Source organism: Pan paniscus, chromosome 9, assembly GCF_029289425.2.
Source record: "Pan paniscus chromosome 9, NHGRI_mPanPan1-v2.0_pri, whole genome shotgun sequence".
In the NCBI taxonomy this organism is placed as follows: Eukaryota; Metazoa; Chordata; class Mammalia; order Primates; family Hominidae; genus Pan; species Pan paniscus.
In genome coordinates this window covers 115,355,837-115,378,299 of record NC_073258.2, presented here as the reverse complement: position 1 = coordinate 115,378,299, position 22,463 = coordinate 115,355,837, and the positions used below count along the sequence as shown (strand labels likewise).

The following is a 22,463-nucleotide window of genomic DNA, read 5'->3' as shown; positions in this document are numbered from 1 at the left end:
ATTTAACTTAGGAACATAAACTCAAAATCTTAAGTGAGACATTACTTACCCAAATCTACGAATGTAGAAGGTGAATAATATAGCAGTGATAAATATCCATTCAGGTAATGAGAATCACTGTAATTAGCGGTTTTATTTAATATTACCATTTCAACTTATGAGGGCTCATGTTTGTTCACAAGGTTCATTCTGGATTTAGGGCACATTGCAAGCAGGTGTGCTTTAGGAGATGAGACCCAATCATGGCTCACCTTTGAAGGTGTGCCATCAGTGTCTCTTCTCCTTTCAGGACTCTTGTGCTGGTTTACAGCACTGATAATCTCCAATCTCATGCTCCTTATTTGGCAACTTTCTAGTGAGTATAATATCATTTGCCTTGCTTCTATCAAGTTCCTTTGCTCTGTTTTTTGTTTTTTGGATAAACATTGAGAATCACATATGGTCCTGCTTTGTAACCATAGTCTTAAGCCTAAAGTGTATACTAGCTTAAAAAGAAAACTCTTTAATGAGAAAAGACAAAACTTATTATATTGTGTAATTAATAAAGAGAAACTATCTTGGCAGGTTGTGTCCTCAAAATAATTTTTAATTATTGAGGTAATTGGGTCTATTTTAATGGTATTTGGTGGTGTTATAGTAAAAATACTTGTTATTTTGATGCTGAGAATATGTAACATATTTTCTTATTGAAATGAATAGCAACTATATTTGACTTATGATAACTCACTTTTATAATTCAGGTTTTTTAAAAAATTACATTGTTCTAATAAAGTTAAGTGATCTTAACCTCATGATGAAATGAGATTCACCTCAAGAATACAAGAATGTTTTCATAACAGAAAAATTTATAAATGTAATTCACTGAAATACCACCTAAGGACTTAAGGATAAAAATTAACACTTATTTTAATAGATACAGAAAAGAACTTGATTAAGTTATTTATATTTATTTGTAATATAAATATACATAATATTTATGAAAAAAATTCTTGAAAAACTAGAAGTAGAATAGAGCCCTTATATTTTTAAAAGGCTATCTGCTGAAATTCCATAGCAGTGATTACACTTAACAGAGAAACTTTAGACATAGTTAGTTTAAGATATAGAAATGACAAAGTTACCACTATTACCTCAGGCCAGCACATAAAAATGAGAAAACATATTAAGAAATAAAAGAAGTTGAAGGGAAGTCACAAGTTGTCATTATTTGCAGATCATATCATATCTGCATTTAACCTAGCAAAATCAGGAGATTTTTCTCTGAAGTACTAACCAATAGATATAAATGCTGAGTCAAAGGCTATATACATATTTAATTTTACTAGATGTTGCCAAAATTTTCTGCCAAAATGACTCTCATAGCAGAAGGATAGAAGAGCCCATTATGCCAAATACTTATCAATAAATTATAATTTTTATACTCTTAAATTTGGCCTATCTAATGAACATGACATCTGTCACTGTGATTTGAATTCTCACTTATTTTATAATTAGTAACATTGAATATTTCCACATATACATATTAGTCATTCAAATATCACTTTACATGAATTCTTTATTCATGTCTTTTCTTCATTTTTCTTTTGGGTTTTCTTTCCCTTTACTTTGGAGGAGTTCTTTGCTAACTTTGGACACAAATACATTGTTCATTTTATTAATTGGACATAGCTTATGCCTTGCATTTTAACTTGTTTTAGGGTATCTTTTATTGCACTGAAATTCAAAAATTTAATATAGTTAAATTTATCAACATTTTCTTCTATCATTTATGTTTTTGTTTTTGGTTTTTCTTTGTCTTTCAGAAATCCTTTTATTCTCCAGAAAATACATCATTTTCCATTTTCTCCTGAAATTTTAAAGTTTGCCTTTTCACATTCAGATTAATCTACCTGGAATTTGCAGAGGCATGCATGATGTGGTATAGGGAATCTTTTGGGGACTGGGTTTTTTTATTTTTACTTATTTATTTTCGAGATGGAGTCTCACTCTGTCACCCAGGCTGGAGTGCAGTGGCATGATCTCAGCTCACTGCAGCTTCTGCCTCTCAGGTTCAAGTGATTCTCCTGCCTCAGCCTCTGTGTAGCTGAGATGATAAGTGCACGCCATCACGCCCAGCTAATTTTTGTATTTTTAGTAAAGATGGGGTTTCACCATGTTGGCCAGGCTGGTTTTGAACTCCTGACCTCAAGGAATCTGCCTGCCTCAGCCTCCCAAAGTGCTGGGATTACAGGCATAAAACACTATGCCTGGCCTGTTTTTTTTTTAATGTGTGAATAATCATTTATTAAGTGTTTATGCTTTTTCATCAATATATCATGACAATTTCTGTTATTTATCAAGCTTTTATTAATAGATTGAGTTCTGCGCTTTTAATTCTATCTTAGTGGTCAATTTGTTTATAGCTATGCAAATGCTACACTGTCTTAATTACAGTTTTTTTTTTTTAAATTGATATCTGGCAGGGTGGGCTCCATTATTTTCATCCTCTGCAGATTTAGTTATGTATTTTTGGCCCTTTGCTCTTCCATATAACATTTAGAATCAGCTTATAGAGATTTGATAAAATTTGAGGGGGAATTACCATCTTTATGATATTAGAACTTCCAGTTCATAAACATGACATAATATTCCATTTATTCATGCCTTCTTTCATGTCCTTCAATATTGTAATGTCCATAAAAATATTTTATATCTTATTTTAATTTTAGATGTTGTACATGCAGTAGCAAATAGGATATTTTTCTATTACATTTTTAGTAAGTTATTATTACTGCTTAGAAATGCAGTTGATAAAATTCAACACTCCTTTATGCTAAAAACTCTCAATAAACTAGGTATTGATGGAATATATCTCAAAATAATAAGAGCAATTTATGACAAACCCACAGCCAATATCATACTGAATGGGCAAAAGCTGGAAGCATTCCCTTTGAAAACCAGCACAAGACAAGGAAGCCCTCTCTTACCACTTCTATTCAACGCAGTATTGGAAGTTCTGGCCAGGGGAATCAGGCAAGAGAAAGAAATAAAGGGTATTTGAACAGGAAGAGAGGAAGTCATATTGTCTCTGTTTGCAGATGCCATGATTGTATATTTAGAAAACCCCATCATCTCAGCCCAAAATCTCCTTAAGCTGATAAGCAACTTCAGCAAAGTCTCAGGATACAAAATCAATGTGCAAAAATCCCAAGCATTCTTATACACCAATAATAGACAGCCAAAACATTAGTGAACTCCCATTCACAATTGCTACAAAGAGAATAAAATGCCTAGCAATACAACTTAAAAGGGATATGAAGGACCTCTTCAAGGGGAACTACAAATCACTGCTCAAGAAAATAAGAGAGGACACAAAAAAATGGAAAAACACTCCATGCTCATGAATAGGAAGAATTAATATCATGAAAGTGGCCATCCTGCCTAAAGTAATTTATAGATTCACTGCTATCCCCATCAAGCTACCATAGACTTTCTTCACAGAATTATTTTTAAAAAAACTAGTTTAAGTTTCATATGGTACCAAAAAAGAGCCCATATAGCCAAGACAATCTTAAGCAAAAAGAACAAAGGTGGAGGCATCATGCTACCTGACTTTAAACTATACTACAAGGCTACAGTAATGAAAACAGCATGGAACTGGTATCCAAAACAGATATATAGACCAATGGAACAGAACACAGGCCTCAGAAATAACGCCACACATCTACAACCATCTGATCTTTGACAAACCTGACAAAAACAAGCAATGGGGAAAGGATTCCATATTTAATAAATGGTGTTGGGGAAACTGCCTAGCCATATACAGAAAACTGAAACTGGACCCCTTCCTTACACCTTATACAAAAAGTAACTCAAGATGAATTAAAGACTTAAACGTAAGACCTAAAGCTATAAAAACACTAGAAGAAAACCTAGGCAGTACCATTCAGGACGTAGGCATGGGCAAAGACTTCATGACTAAAACACCAAAAGCAGTGGCAACAAAAGTCAAAATTGACAAATGGGATCTAATTAAACTAAAGAGCTTCTACACAGCAAAAGAAACTATCATCAGAGTGAACAGGCAACCTACAGAATGGGAGAAAATTTTTGCAATCTATCCATCTGACAAAGGGCTAATATCCAGAATCTACAAAGAAATTAAATTTACAAGAAAAAAACAAACAACCCCATCAAAAGGTGGGCAAAGGATATGAATGGACACTTCTCAAAAGAAGACATTTATGCAGCCAACAAACATTAAAAAATGCTCATCATCACTGGTCATTAGAGAAATGCAAATCAAAACCACAAAACCACGATCTCATGTCAGTTAGAATGGCGATCATTAAAATGTCAGGAAACAACCGATGCTGGAGAGCATGTGGAGAAGTAGGAATTATTTTACACTGTTGGTGGGAGTGTAAATTAGTTCAACCATTGTGGAAGACAGTGTGGCGATTCCTCAAGGATCTAGAACTAGAAATGCCATTTGACCCAGCAAGCCCAGTACTGGGTATATACCCAAAGGAATATAAACCATTCTACTATAAAGACACATGCACACGTATGTATATTGCAGTACTATTCACAATAGCAAAGACTTGGAACCAACCCAAATGTCCATCAATAATAGACTGGATAAAGAAGATGTGGCACATGTACACCATGGAATACCATGCAGCCATCAAAAGGATGAGTTCGTGTCCTTTGCAGGGACATGGATGAAGCTGGAAACCATCATTCTCAGCAAACTAACACAAACCAAATACTGCATGTTGTCACTCATAAGTGGGAGTTGAACAATGAGAACACATGGACACAGGGAGGGGAAAATCACACACCTGGGCCTGTCGGGGGCTGGGGGGAGTGGGGAGGGATAGCATTAGGAGAAATACCTACTGTAGATGATGGGATGATGAGTGCAGCAAACCACCATGGTACGTGTATATCTATGTTCTGCACATGTGGAGAACTACAAACCACTGCTCATGGTCAGGTATTTTATAAACAGTATCCCTCAATTGGGAATTATCTGGTGTTTTTCTCATTGTTAGACCGGGTTTTTTTAACTGGGGGAGAAGGACCACAGAAGTAAAATGCCATTTTCATCACATCATATCAAGGGTACACATTACAATTTTCACTGCTAGTGTTGATCTTGATCATCTAGCTGAGGTAGTGTTTGCCAGGCTTTTCCACTTTGGAAGTTAATCTTTCTCCTTTTCCATGCTGTATTCTTTGGAAAGAAATAACTATGCAGAGAATAATTACTTTTTTATTTGGGTTTTTAAAATTTCTCTTCTCATCACTTGTGTTGTTATATACCACAAAAATATGTCCTCTGTGTCAAACTTTGCAAATGTGTTGGCATAAAGTTACTCTAGTGTTCTTTCATGAGAACACCAATTCAGATGTGTATCCTGTTTTATTCCCCAAATAATCTTTAAAAAATCTTCCTGGTGTCAGATGTGATATACCCTTTTTCATTTTGAAAATTAATTGCTTCTGTATTTTCTTTTCCCCTTGATCAAATTGACTAGAAAGTTGCCCACTTTCAGTGTGCTCTAAGAGTTAGGTTTTATTCTGTTGATCATCTCTATTGTTTCTTTGTTTTACCTCCTATTAGTATCTTTTCCATTTGTGATTTCTTGAATTCTACTTTTTCCAGGTTTACTGTGCTATTCTCTTCCTATTCTTGACTTGGACACCTAGCACATTTAGTCTTAATTTTCACTGTTATTTAATAGCTGCATGTACAGTTACATATTTCCCTCTCAATATAATTTGGTGGCATTCCCTAATGTTTGATATAAAGTACTTTCATTGTTATTCATTGTCAAATATTTTGCAATTTCATTGCAATTTACATTTAAATGATGAATTTGAAAGTTGCTGAGATTTCCTTTGTGACTCAGTATGTGGTCTATTTTTGGGTTTCACGTGTACTTGAAAATAACGTATTGCTTCTCCACTTTTCACTGGATTTTTTACACTACCTTTCTGGAATTTTTAAAATATAGATAGTGATATTATTATTTCTTTCCTCCATATTTTTAAACTTGTCTTTCATGTTTTCTCAACTCTATATTCCTTCTTGATTATTTCTGGGAGAGTTCTTCAGCCTAATCTTCCAGCTCACCAATTTGATTTTTGTATACATTCTACTCGTGAACCAGACTACTATTTATTTCAGTTATTATACTTTTCAGACCAAGAAATTTCAACTGGTTCTTCTTTCTGATGTCTTGTTTCTGTTTTGCATTTTGCATATTTGTACCTTATCATTCTCCAATGATGTTGATTACACTTAATTCTAATTCTTGCTCTATGTGTTCTACTGCCTTTTTCCTTTTGCACAGCAAAACAAATAACAGAGAAAACAGGAAACCTACAGAATGAGAGAAAATATTTGTAACCTACACATTTGACAAATGACTAATATCCAGAATCTACATGGACCTCAAACAAATTAGGAAGAAAAAATAAATAGTTCTATTATAAAGTGAGTAAATTACATGGACACACATTTTTCAAAAGAAGACATACAAACACCAACAAACATATAAAAAATACTCAGTATCACTAATCATCAGGGAAATGGAAATTAAAAGCATAATGAGATACCACCTTACCCTAGTCAGAATGGCCATTATTAAAAAGTAAAAAACCAACAGATGTTCGTGAAGATGTGGTGAAAAGGGAACACTTATACATTGTGGGTGGGAGTGTAAATTAGTACAACCTCTGTGTAAATAGTATGGAGGTTTCTCAAATAACTATAATTAGATCTACCATTGAATGCAGCAATCCCACTACTTGGTGTATACCCAGAGGAAAAGAAGTCACATCAAAAGACATCTGCACGTGAATATATATTGCAGCACAATTCACAACTGACGAACACATGAGTGGATAAAGAAACAGTAGCATATATATGCTACATTTATATATGGATACAATATAAACATATAATATATAAATATATATAAATTTAAAATGAACAAAATAATGTATTATATATTATATACTATATATTTTATATTTTATAATATATAATTTATATATATAAATTACATTTTAAAATATAATATATATAAATTATATATAATATATAAATTGTTTATATATATTATTGATATATCATATATATAATATATTACATATAACATAATACAATATATAATCATATATTATATTACATTATATTATATTATATTTTAAATAAATTATATATTATAAAATAATATAATTATATTATATTATTACATTATATAACATATTATATATAATATATTTAATACAAACTATTATGTTATATTTAATATAATATAAAATATATTATATTTTATATTTAATATAATATAAAATATATTATATTTTATATTTAATATAATATAAAATATATTTTATATTTAATATAATATAAAATATATTTTATATTTAATATAAAGAAAATATCATATTTTATATTTAATATAATATAAAATATCATATTTTATATTTAATATAATATAAAATATCATATTTTATATTTAATATAATATAAAATATCATATTTTATATTGAATATAATATAAAATATCATATTTTATATTGAATATAATATAAAATATATTTTATATTGAATATAATATAAAACATCATATTTTATATTGAATATAATATAAAACATATTTTATATTGAATATAATATAAAACATCCTATTTTATATTGAATATAATATAAAACATCCTATTTTATATTTAATGTAAAATATCCTATTTTATATTTAATGTAAAATATCCTATTTTATATTTAATATAATATAAAATATCCTATTTTATATTTAATATAATATAAAATATCCTATTTTATATTTAATATAATACAAAATATTATATATTATATTATAGTATATATTATAGAATATATTATAGAATAGATACAATATATTACATATATAATACAAGTAAATTATATATAAATAAATTATATGTAATATGCTACATAGGTGGGGCAGCCAAGATGGCCGAATAGGAACAGCTCCGGTCTACAACTCCCAGCCTGAACAATGCAGAAGACGGCTGATTTCTGCATCTCTAGGGAGTGCCAGACAGTGGGCACAGGACAGTGGGTGCAGTGCAGCGTGCATGAGCCAAAGCAGAGCGTGGCATTGCCTCACTCAGGAAGTGCAAGGGGTCAGGGAGTTCCCTTTCCTAATCAAAGAAAGGGGTAACAGATGGCACCTGGAAAATTGGGTCACTCCCACCTTAATACTGCACTTTTCCGACGGGCTTAAGGAACGGCGCACAAGGAGATTATATCCTGCACCTGGCTCGGAGGGTCCTACGCCCACAGAGTCTCGCTGATTGCTAGCACAGCAGTCTGAGATCAAACTGCAAGGCGGCAGTGAGGCTGGGGGAGGGGCACCCGCCATTGCCCAGGCTTGCTTAGGTAAACAAAGCAGCCGGGAAGCTCAAACTGGGTGGAGCCCACCAGAGCTCAAGGAGGCCTGCCTGCCTCTGTAGGCTCCACCTCTGGGGGCAGGGCACAGACAAACAAAAAGACAGCAGTAACCTCTGCAGACTTGAATGTCCCAGTCTGACAGCTTCGAAGAGAGCAGTGGTTCTCCCAGCTCACAGCTGGAGATCTGAAAATGGGCAGACTGCCTCCTCAAGTGGGTCTCTGACCCTTGACCCCCAAGCAGCCTAACTGGGAGGCACCCCCCAGTAGGGGCAGACTGACACCTCACACGGCTGGGTACTCCACTGAGACAAAACTTCCAGAGGAACAATCAGACAGCAGCATTCACGGTTCACAAAAATCCACTGTTCTGCAGACACTGCTGCTGTTACCCAGGCAAACAGGGTCTGGAGTAGTCTTCTAGCAAACACCAACAGACCTGCAGCTGATGGTCCTGTCTGTTAGAAAGAAAACTAACAAACAGAAAGGACATCCACACCAAAAACCCATCTGTACATCACCATCATCAAAGACCAAAAGTAGATAAAACCACAAAGATGGGGAAAAAACAGAGCAGAAAAACGGGAAACTCTAAAAAGCAGAGCACCTCTCCTCCTCCAAAGGAACGCAGTTCCTCACCAGCAATGGAACAAAGCTGGACGGAGAATGACTTTGATGAGTTGAGAGAAGAAGGATTCAGATAATCAAACTACTCTGAGCTACAGGAGGAAATTCAAACCGAAGGCAAAGAAGTTAAAAACCTTGAAAAAATTTAGACGAATGGATAACTAGAATAACCAATACAGAGAAGTGCTTAAAGGAGCTGATGGAGCTGAAAACCAAGGCTCGAGAACTACAGGAAGAATGCAGAAGCCTCAGGAGCTGATGCGATCAACTGGAAGAAAGTGTATCAGTGATGAAAGATGAAATGAATGAAATGAAGTGAGAAGGGAAGTTTAGAGAAAAAAAGAATAAAAAGAAATGAACAAAGCCTCCGAGAAATATGGGACTATGTGACAAGAACAAATCTACGTCTCATTGGTGGACCTGAAAGTGACGGGGTGAATGGAACCAAGTTGGAAAACACTCTGCAGGATATTATCCAGGAGAACTTCCCCAATCTAGCAAGGCAGGCCAACATTCAGATTCAGGAAATACAGAGAACGCCACAAAGATACTCCTTGAGAAGAGCAACTCCAAGACACATAATTGTCAGATTCACCAAAGTTGAAATGAAGGAAAAAATGTTAAGGGCAGCCAGAGAGAAAGGTCGGGTTACCCTCAAAGGGAAGCCCATCAGACTAACAACAGATATCTTGGCAGAAACTCTACAAGCCAGAAGAGAGTGGGGGCCAATATTCAACATTCTTAAAGAAAAGAATTTTCAACCCAGAATTTCATATCCAGACAAACTAAGCTTCATAAGTGAAAGACAAATACAATACTTTACAGACAAGCAAATGCTGAGAGATTTTGTCACCACCAGGTCTGCCCTAAAAGAGCTCCTGAAGGAAGCACTGAACATGGAAAGGAACAACCGGTACCAGCCGCTGCAAAATCATGCCAAAATGTAAAGACCATTGAGACTAGGAAGAAACTGTATCAACTAACGAGCAAAATAACCACTTAACATCATAATGACAGGATCAAATTCACACATAACAATATTAACTTTAAATGTAAATGGACTAAATGCTCCAATTAAAAGACACAGACTGGCAAATTGGATAAAGAGTCAAGACCCATCAGTGTGCTGTATTCAGGAAACCCATCTCACAGGCAGAGACACACATGGGCTCAAAATAAAAGGAAGGAGGAAGATCTACCAAGCAAATGGAAAACAAAAAAAGGCAGGGGTTGCAATCCTAGTCTCTGATAAAACAGATTTTAAACCAACAAAGATCAAAAGAGACAAAGAAGGCCATTACTTAATGGTAAAGGGATCAACTCAACAAGAAGAGCTAACTATCCTAAATATATATGGACCCAATACAGGAGCACCTAGATTCATAAAGCAAGTCCTGAGTGACCTACAAAGAGACTTAGACTCCCACACGTTAATAATGGGAGACTTTAACACCCCACTGTCAACATTAGACAGATCAACAAGACAGAAAGTCAACAACGATACCCAGGAATTGAACTCAGCTCTGCACCAAGTGGACCTAATAGACATCTACAGAACTCTCCACCCCAAATCAACAGAATATACATTTTTTTCAGCAACACACCACACCTATTCCAAAATTGACCACATACTTGGAAGTAAAGCTCTCCTCAGAAAATGTAAAAGAACAGAAATTATAACAAACTGTCTCTCAGACCACAGTGCAATCAAACTAGAACTCAGGATTAAGAAACTCACTCAAAACTACTCAACTACATGGAAACTGAACAACCTGCTCCTGAATGACTACTGGGTACATAACGAAATGAAGACAGAAATAAAGATGTTCTTTGAAACCAATGAGAACAAAGACACAATGTACCAGAATCTCTGGGACACATTCAAAGCAGTGTGTAGAGGGAAATTTATGGCATTAAATGCCCACAAGAGAAAGCAGGAAAGATCCAAAATTGACACCCTAACATCACAATTAAAAGAACTAGAAAAGCAAGAGCAAACACATTCAAAAGCTAGCAGAAGGCAAGAAATAACTAAAATCAGAGCAGAACTGAAGGAAATAGAAACACAAAAAACCCTTCAAAAAATTAACGAATTCAGGAGCTGGTTTTTTGAAAGGATCAACAAAATTGATAGACCGCTAGCAAGACTAATAAAGAAAAAAAGAGAGAAGAATCAAATAGACGCAATAAAAAATGATAAAGGGGATATCACCACCGATCTCACAGAAATACAAACTACCATCAGAGAATACTACAAACACCTCTACGCAAATAAACTAGAGAATCTAGAAGAAATGGATAAATTCCTCGACACATACACCCTCTCAAGACTAAACCAGGAAGAAGTTGAATCTCTGAATAGACCAATAACAGGCTCTGAAATTGTGGCAATAATCAATAGTTTACCAATGAAAAAGAGTCCAGGACCAGATGGATTCACAGTCGAATTCTACCAGAGGTACAAGGAGGAACTGGTACCATTCCTTCTGAAACTATTCCAATCAATAGAAAAAGAGGGAATCCTCCGTAACTCATTTTATGAGGCCAGCATCATCCTGATACAAAAGCCAGGCAGAGATACAACCAAAAAAGAGAATTTAAACCCATATCCTTGATGAACATTGATGCAAAAATTCTTGATAAAATACTGGCAAAACGAATATAGCAACACATCAAAGAGCTTATCCACCATGATCAAGTGGGCTTCATCCCTGGGATGCAAGGCTGGTTCAATATACGCAAATCAATAAATGTAATCCAGCATATAAACAGAAACAAAGACAAAAACCACATGATTATCTCAATAGACGCAGAAAAGGCCTTTGACAAAATTCAACAATACTTCAGGCTAAAAACTCTCAATAAATTAGGTATTGATGGGACATATCTCAAAATAATAAGAGCTATCTATGACAAACCCACAACCAATATCATACTGAATGGGCAAAAACGGGAAGCATTCCCTTTGAAAACTGGCACAAGACAAGGATGCCCTCTCTCACCACTCCTATTCATCAGAGTGCTGGAAGTTCTGGCCAGGGCAATTACGCAGGAGAAGGAAATAAAGGGTATTCAATTAGGAAAAGAGGAAATCAAATTGTCCCTGTTTGCAGACGACATGATTGTATATCTAGAAAACCCCGTTGTCTCAGCCCAAAATCTCCTTAAGCTGATAAGCAACTTCAGCAAAGTCTCAGGATACAAAATCAATGTACAAAAATCACAACCATTCTTATACACCAATAACAGACAGACAGCCAAATCATGAGTGAACTCCCATTCACAATTGCTTCAAAGATAATAAAATACCTAGGAATCCAACTTACAAGGGACGTGAAGGAACTCTTCAAGGAGAACTACAAACCACTGCTCAAGGAAATAAAAGAGGATACAAACAAATGGAAGAACATTCCATGCTCATGGGTAGGAAGAATCAATATCGTGAAAATGGCCATACTACCCAAGGTAATTTATAGACTCAATGCCATCCCCATCAAGCTACCAATGACTTTCTTCACAGAATTGGAAAAAACTACTTTAAAGTTCATATGGAACCAAAAAAGAGCCCTCATCACCAAGTTAATCCTAAGCCAAAAGAACAAAGCTGGAGGCATCACGCTACCTGACTTCAAACTATACTACAAGGCTACAGTAACCAAAACAGCATGGTACTGGTACCAAAACAGAGATATACATCAATGGAACAGAACAGAGCCCTCAGAAATAACGCCGCATATCTACAACTATCTGATCTTTGACAAACCTGAGAAAAACAAGCAATGGGGAAAGGATTCCCTATTTAATAAATGGTGCTAGGAAAACTGGCTAGCCATATGTAGAAAGCTGAAACTGGATCCCTTCCTTACACCTTATACAAAAATCAATTCAAGATGGATTAAAGACTTAAACGTTAGACCTAAAACCATAAAAACCCTAGAAGAAAACCTAGGCAATACCATTCAGGACATAGGCATGGGCAAGGACTTCATGTCTAAAACACCAAAAGCAATGGCAACAAAAGCCAAAATTGACAAGTGGGATCTAACTAAACTAAAGAGCTGCTGCACAGCAAAAGAAACTACCATCAGAGTGAACAGGCAACCTACAAAATGGGAGAAAATCTTCACAACCCACTCATCTGACAAAGGGCTAGTATCCAGAATCTACAATGAACTCAAACAAATTTACAAGAAAAAAACAAACAACTCCATCAAAAAGTGGGCAAAGGACATGAACAGACACTTCTCAAAAGAAGACATTTATGCAGCCAAAAAACACATGAAAAAATGCTCACCATCACTGGCCATCAGAGAAATGCAAATCAAAACCACAATGAGATACCATCTCACACCAGTTAGAATGGCAATCATTAAAAAGTCAGGAAACAACAGGTGCTGGAGAGGATGTGGAAAAATAGGAACACTTTTACACTGTTGGTGGGACTGTAAACTAGTTCAATCATTGTGGAAGTCAGTGTGGCGATTCCTCAGGGATCTAGAACTAGAAATACCATTTGACCCAGCCATCCCATTACTGGGTATATACCCAAAGGGCTATAAATCATGCTGCTATAAAGACACATGCACACATATGTTTATTGCGGCACTATTCACAACAGCAGACTTGGAACCAATCCAAATGTCCAAAAATGATAGACTGGATTAAGAAAATGTGGCACATATACACCATGGAATACTATGCAGCCATAAAAAATGGTGAGTTCACATCCTTTCTGGGGACATGGAAGAAAGTGGAAATCATCATTCTCAGTAAACAATCGCAAGGACAAAAAACCAAACGCCACATGTTCTCACTCATAGGTGGGAATTGAACAATGAAAACACATGGACACAGGAAGGGGAACATCACACTCTGGGGACAGTTGTGGGCTGGGGGCGGGGGGGAGGGATAGCATTATGAGATATACCTAATGCTAAATGTCGAGTCAATGGGTGCAGCACACAAGCATGGCACATGTATATATAGGTAACTAACCTGCACATTGTGCACATGTACCCTAAAACTTGAAGTATAATAATACTAAAATATAAAAAAGAAAAAATATACATTGTATACTATACTATATTATATATAACATATAATAAAATATAATATATAATATATAATATAATACATAATATATTATATAGTATATATAATCTAATCATATAATAAAATGTAATACCACATAATTATATATTTTATTACATTAGAATTTTATAATACAATATAATACTATATAACATTCTTATATATTATATATTATATGTTACATATATTTATATATATACTGTAATATACATATTTATATATAATAAAATATAATCATATAAATTATATAAAATATAATACCAAATATATAAAATAATATATAAAATATAAATTATATAAACTATAATGTAAAATATATAAAATACATAAAAGATAAATTATAAAAAACATAAAATATAAAATAATAATGCAATTATATAATAAAATATTACATTATATAATATCATATAATATATATTATTATATATTATATAAAAATATATAATATATAATATATAATTATATAAAAATATCATATAATATATATTAGTATATAATAATATACAATATGATATTGTATTACATAAAATTATATAATATATAATTATATAATTATATATCATTATATAATATATGATTTTATAATATATTATATAATTACATATTATATGATAATATATAATTTTATAATATATTATTATATAATTATATATTATATCATAATATATAATTTTATAATATATTATTATATAATTATATATTATATCATAATATATAATTTTATAATATATTATATAATATATATTATATAATATATAATTTTGTAATACATTATTATATAATTATATATTACATAATAATATATAATTTTATAATACATTATTATATAATTATATATTATATAATATATAATTTTATAATATATTATTATATAATATATTATCTACAATTATATATTATATAATTTATATATATATTTATATATAATGTATTTATTATATATTATATATTATATATACTATGTATTTATTTTACATTTATTACATATAAATATATATCAAATATAAATATATACATCAATATACAATAAATATATGATATATGTAAATATATAACAAATATATATACATATATAATAAATATATAACAAAATATAAAATAAAATAATATATTATGGAGTATTATATATTATATATAATATATAACTCTTATAAATTATATATCATATATTTATATTTATATTATATAAAATTATATATGTATATGTATATGTATATCATATATAACTATATGTAATATATAATATTCATACATTATATATTCTATTATGTTACCCAGTGGATAATAAGTATTGGTGGTGGTGGTGGATAATATACATATATAGTATATATACATATATATTATACATATATATACATATACATATATATTATACATATATATACATATACATATTATACCTATATACATATACACATATCATACATATATACATATACATATATGTATATATGATTATTTATTATGTATTATTTGATAAATTTTATTCATAATATAATAAATCATAATATATTTTTATCATAATATATAATTTAGATATTACATTATATTTACAATATAATAAATAATATAATATACAATTCTTACATATTATTAAATTATATATTATATATAAAGTATAATTATTATCTATTAGGTAATAGTAGCTATTACCTATGAGGCAATATTTATTATCCACTACGTAATAGTAGTTACCTACGAGGCAATATTTATTATCCACCAGGTAACAGTAGTGACCCACGAGGCAATACTTATTATCCACTGGGTAACAGCGGTTACCCACGACGCAATACTTATTATCCACTGGGTAACATCGGTTACCCATGAGGCAATACTTATTATCCACCGGGTAACAGTGGTTACTCATGAGGCAATACTTATTATTCACCGGGTGACAGTGGTTACCCAAGAGGCAATAGTTATTTTACACCCAGTAACAGTCTTTACCCATGAGGCAATACTTATTACCCACCGGGTAACAGTGGTTACCCACGAGGCAATACTTTTTTTTATATATATACTTTAAGTTTTAGGGTACCTGTGCACAATGTGCAGGTTAGTTACATATGTACACATGTGCCATGCTGGTGCACTGCACCCACTAACTCGTCATCTAACCTTAGGTATATCTCTCAGTGCTATCCCTCCCCCCTCCCCCCACCCCACAACAGTCCCCAGAGTGTGATGTTCCCCTTCCTGTGTCCATGTGTTCTCATTTTTCAGTTCCCACCTATGAGTGAGAATATGCGGTGTTTGGTTTTTTGTTCTTGCGATAGTTTACTGAGAATGATGATTTCCAATTTCATCCATGTCCCTACAAAGGACATGAACTCATCATTTTTTATGGCTGCATAGTATTCCATGCTGTATATGTGCCACATTTTCTTAATCCAGTCTATCATTGTTGGACACTTGGGTTGGTTCCAAGTCTTTGCTATTGTGAATAATGCTGCAATAAACATATGTGTGCATGTGTCTTTATAGCAGCATGATTTATAGCCCTTTGGGTATATACCCAGTAATGGGATGGCTGGGTCAAATGGTATTTCTAGTTCTAGATCCCTGAGAATTGCCACACTGACTTTCACAATGATTGAACTAGTTTACAGTCCCACCAACAGTGTAAAAGTGTTCCTATTTCTCCACATCCTCTCCAGCACCTGTTGTTTCCTGACTTTTTAATGATTGCCATTCTAACTGGTGTGAGATGGTATCTCATTGTGGTTTTGATTTGCATTTCTCTGATAGCCAGTGATGGTGAGCATTTTTTCATGTGTTTTTTGGCTGCATAAATGTCTTCTTTTGAGAAGTGTCTGTTCATGTCCTTTGCCCACTTTTTGATGGAGTTGTTTGTTTTTTTCTTGTAAATTTGTTTGAGTTCATTGTAGATTCTGGATACTAGCCCTTTGTCAGATGAGTGGGTTGTGAAGATTTTCTCCCATTTTGTAGGTTGCCTGTTCACTCTGATGGTAGTTTCTTTTGCTGTGCAGCAGCTCTTTAGTTTAATTAGATCCCATTTGTCAATTTTGGCTTTTGTTGCCATTGCTTTTGGTGTTTTAGACATGAAGTCCTTGCCCATGCGTATGTCCTGAATGGTAATGCCTAGGTTTTCTTCTAGGGTTTTTATGGTTTTAGGTCTAACGTTTAAGTCTTTAATCCATCTTGAATTGATTTTTGTATAAGGTGTAAGGAAGGGATCCAGTTTCAGCTTTCTACATATGGCTAGCCAGTTTTCCCAGCACCATTTATTAAATAGGGAATACTTTCCCCATTGCTTGTTTTTCTCAGGTTTGTCAAAGATCAGATAGTTGTAGATATGCGGTGTTATTTCTGAGGGCTATGTTCTGTTCCACTGATGTATCTCTCTGTTTTGGTACCAGTACCATGCTGTTTTGGTTACTGTAGCCTTTTAGTATAGTTTGAAGTCAGGTAGTGTGGTGCCTCCAGCTTTGTTCTTTTGACTCAGGATTGACTTGGCGATGAGGGCTCTTTTTTGGTTCCATGTGAACTTTAAAGTAGTTTTTTTCCAATTCTGTGAAGAAAGTCATTGGTAGCTTGATGGGGATGGCATTGAATCTGTAAATTACCTTGGGCAGTATGGCCATTTTCATGATATTGATTCTTCCTACCCATGAGCATGGAATGTTCTTCCATTTGTTTGTATCCTCTTTTATTTCCTTGAGCAGTGGTTTGTAGTTCTCCTTGAAGAGTTCCTTCACGTCCCTTGTAAGTTGGATTCCTAGGTATTTTATTATCTTTGAAGCAATTGTGAATGGGAGTTCACTCATGATTTGGCTGTCTGTCTGTTATTGGTGTATAAGAATGGTTGTGATTTTTGTACATTAATTTTGTATCCTGAGATTTTGCTGAAGTTGCTTATCAGCTTAAGGAGATTTTGGGCTGAGACAACGGGGTTTTCTAGATATACAATCATGTCGTCTGCAAACAGGGACAATTTGATTTCCTCTTTTCCTAATTGAATACCCTTTATTTCCTTCTCCTGCGTAATTGCCCTGGCCAGAACTTCCAGCACTCTGATGAATAGGAGTGGTGAGAGAGGGCATCCCTGTCTTGTGCCAGTTTTCAAAGGGAATGCTTCCCGTTTTTGCCCATTCAATATGATATTGGCTGTGGGTTTGTCATAGATAGCTCTTATTATTTTGAGATACGTCCCATCAATACATAATTTATTGAGAGTTTTTAGCATGAAGGGTTGTTGAATTTTGTCAAAGGCCTTTTCTGTGTCTATTGAGATAATCATGTGGTTTTTGTCTTTGGTTCTGTTTATATGCTGGATTACATTTATTCATTTGTGTATATTGAACCAGATTTGCATCCCAGGGATGAAGCCCACTTGATCATGGTGGATAAGCTCTTTGATGTGCTGCTGGATTCCGTTTGCCAGTATTTTATTGAGGATTTTTGCATCAATGTTCATCAAGGATATTGGTCTAAAATTCTTTTTTGGTTGTGTCTCTGCCCGGCTTTGGTATCAGGATGATGCTGGCCTCATAAAATGAGTTAGGGAGGATTCCCTCTTTTTCTATTGATTGGAATAGTTTCAGAAGGAATGGTACCAGTTCCTCCTTGTACCTCTGGTAGAATTCAACTGTGAATCCATCTGGTCCTGGACTCTTTTTCGTTGGTAAACTATTGATTATTGCCACAATTTCAGAGCCTGTTATTGGTCTATTCAGAGATTCAACTTCTTCCTGGTTTTGTCTTGGCAGAGTGTATGTGTCGAGGAATTTATCCATTTCTTCTAGATTTTTTAGTTTATTTGCATAGAGGTGTTTGTACTATTCTCTGATGCTAGTTTGTATTTCTGTGGGATCGGTGGTGATATCCCCTTTATCATTTTTTATTGCGTCTATTTGATTCTTCTCTCTTTTTTTCTTTATTAGTCTTGCTAGCGGTCTATCAATTTTGTTGATCCTTTCAAAAAACCAGCTCCTGGATTCGTTAATTTTTTGAAGGGTTTTTTGTGTCTCTATTTCCTTCAGTTCTGCTCTGATTTTAGTTATTTCTTGCCTTCTGCTAGCTTTTGAATGTGTTTGCTCTTGCTTTTCTAGTTCTTTTAATTGTGATGTTAGGGTGTCAATTTTGGATCTTTCCTGCTTTCTCTTGTGGGCATTTAGTGCTATAAATTTCCCTCTACACACTGCTTTGAATGTGTCCCAGAGATTCTGGTACGTTGTGTCTCTGTTCCATTGGTTTCAAAGAACATCTTTATTTCTGCTTTCATTTCTTTATGTACCCAGTAGTCATTCAGGAGCAGGTTGTTCATTTTCCATGTAGTTGAGTGGCTTTGAGTGAGATTCTTAATCCTGAGTTCTAGTTTGATTGCACTGTGGTCTGAGAGACAGTTTGTTATAATTTCTGTTCTTTTACATTTGCTGAGGAGAGGTTTACTTCCAAGTATATGGTCAATTTTGGAATAGGTGTGGTGTGTTGCTGAAAAAAATGTATATTCTGTTGATTTGGGGTGGAGAGTTCTGTAGATGTCTATTAGGTCCACTTGGTGCAGAGCTGAGTTCAATTCCTGGGTATCGTTGTTGACTTTCTGTCTCGTTGATCTGTCTAATGTTGACAGTGGGGTGTTAAAGTCTCCCATTATTAACGTGTGGGAGTCTAAGTCTCTTTGTAGGTCACTCAGGACTTGCTTTATGAATCTAGGTGCTCCTGTATTGGGTCCATATATATTTAGGATAGTTAGCTCTTCTTGTTGAGTTGATCCCTTTACCATTAAGTAATGGCCTTCTTTGTCTCTTTTGATCTTTGTTGGTTTAAAGTCTGTTTTATCAGAGACTAGGATTGCAACCCCTGCCTTTTTTTGTTTTCCATTTGCTTGGTAGATCTTCCTCCATCCTTTTATTTTGAGCCCATGTGTGTCTCTGCCTGTGAGATGGGTTTCCTGAATACAGCACACTGATGGGTCTTGACTCTTTATCCAATTTGCCAGTCTGTGTCTTTTAATTGGAGCATTTAGTCCATTTACATTTAAAGTTAATATTGTTATGTGTGAATTTGATCCTGTCATTATGATGTTAAGTGGTTATTTTGCTCGTTAGTTGATAGTTTCTTCCTAGTCTCAATGGTCTTTACATTTTGGCATGATTTTGCAGTGGCTGGTACCGGTTGTTCCTTTCCATGTTCAGTGCTTCCTTCAGGAGCTCTTTTAGGGCTGACCTGGTGGTGACAAAATCTCTCAGCATTTGCTTGTCTATAAAGTATTTTATTTCTCCTTCACTTATGAAGCTTAGTTTGTCTGGATATGAAATTCTGGGTTGAAAATTCTTTTCTTTAAGAATGTTGAATATTGGCCCCCACTCTCTTCTGGCTTGTAGAGTTTCTGCCAAGAGATCTGTTGTTAGTCTGATGGGCTTCCCTTTGAGGGTAACCCGACCTTTCTCTCTGGCTGCCCTTAACATTTTCTCCTTCATTTCAACTTTGGTGAATCTGACAATTATGTGTCTTGGGGTTGCTCTTCTTGAGGAGTATCTTTGTGCCATTCTCTGTATTTCCTGAATCTGAATGTTGGCCTGCCTTGCTAGATTGGGGAAGTTCTCCTGGATAATATCCTGCAGAGTGTTTTCCAACTTGGTTCCATTCACCCCATCACTTTCAGGTACACCAATGAGATGTAGATTTGGTCTTGTCACATAGTCCCATATTTCTCGGAGGCTTTGTTCATTTCTTTTTATTCTTTTTTCTCTAAACTTCCCTTCTCACTTCATTTCATTCATTTCATCTTCCATCACTGACACCCTTTCTTCCAGTTGATCGCATCAGCTCCTCAGGCTTCTGCATTCTTCACGTAGTTCTCGAGCCTTGGTTTTCAGCTCCATCAGCTCCTTTAAGCACTTCTCTGTATTGGTTATTCTAGTTATATATTATTCTAAATTTTTTTCAAAGTTTTCAACTTCTTTGCCTTTGGTTTGAATGTCCTCCCATAGCTCGGAATAATTTGATTGTCTGAAGCCTTCTCTCAGGTCATCAAAGTCATTCTCCATCCAGCTTTGTTCCGTTGCTGGTGAGGAACCGCGTTCCTTTGGAGGAGGAGAGGTGCTCTGCTTTTTAGAGTTTCCAGTTTTTCTGCTGTGTTTTTTCCCCATCTTTGTGGTTTTATCTACCTTTGGTCTTTGATGATGGTGATGTACAGATGGGTTTTTGGTGTGGATGTCCTTTCCGTTAGTTTTCCTTCTAACAGACAGGACCATCAGCTGCAGGTCTGTTGGAGTACCCAGCCATGTGAGGTGTCAGTCTGCCCCTGTTGGGGGGTGCCTCCCAGTTAGGTTGCTCGGGGGTCAGGGGTCAGGGACCCACTTGAGGAGGCAGTCTGCCCGTTCTCAGATCTCCAGCTGCGTGCTAGGAGAACCACTGCTCTCTTCAAAGCTGTCAGACTGGGACATTTAAGTCTGCAGAGGTTACTGCTGTCTTTTTGTTTGTCTGTGCCCTGCCCCCAGAGGTGGAGCCTACAGAGGCAGGCAGCCCTCCTTGAGCTTTGGTGGGCTCCACCCAGTTCGAGCTTCCCGGCTGCTTTGTTTACCTAAGCAAGCCTGGGCAATGGCGGGCGCCACACCCCCAGCCTCCTTGCAGTTTGATCTCAGACTGCTGTGCTAGCAATCAGTGAGACTCCGTGGGCGTAGGACCCTTTGAGCCAAGTGCGGGATATAATCTCCTGGTGCGCCGTTTTTTAAGCCCATCGGAAAAGTGCAGTATTCGGGTGGGAGTGACCTGATTCTCCAGGTGCCGTCTGTCACCCCTTTCTTTGACTAGGAAAGGGAACTCCCTGACCCCTTGCACTTCCCGAGTGAGGCAATGCCTCACCCTGCTTCAGCTTGCGTGCAGTGCGCGCACCCACTGACCTGCGCCCACTGTCTGGCACTCCCTAATGAGATGAACCCAGTACCTCAGATGGAAATGCAGAAATCACCTGCCTTCTGCGTCGCTCATGCTGGGAGCTGTAGACCGGGGCTGTTCCTACTTGGCCATCTTCGCTCCTCCCTGAGAGGCAATACTTATTATCCACCGGGTAACAGCAGTTACCCACGAGGCAATACTTATTATCCACCAGGTAACAGCAGTTACCCACGAGGCAATATTTATTATCCACCAGGTAACAGCGGTTACCCACGAGGCAATACTTATTATCCACCGGGTAACAGTGGTTACTCATGAGTCAATACTTATTATCCACCTGGTAACAGTGGTTACCCACGAGGCCATACATATTATCCACCGGGTGACAGTGGTTACCCAAGAGGTAATACTTATTATCCATGTGGTAGAAGTGGTTGCCCATGAGGCAATACTTATT

At 35.2% G+C, this 22,463-nt stretch overlaps 1 protein-coding gene across 1 annotated transcript in view; it reads right to left on the bottom strand.

Annotated features, from left to right (window-relative positions):
• The window catches only part of NXPE2 (neurexophilin and PC-esterase domain family member 2), a 222,418-nt gene that overhangs the window by 49,177 nt on the left and 150,778 nt on the right, over positions 1–22,463 (bottom strand). The window lies entirely within an intron of this gene.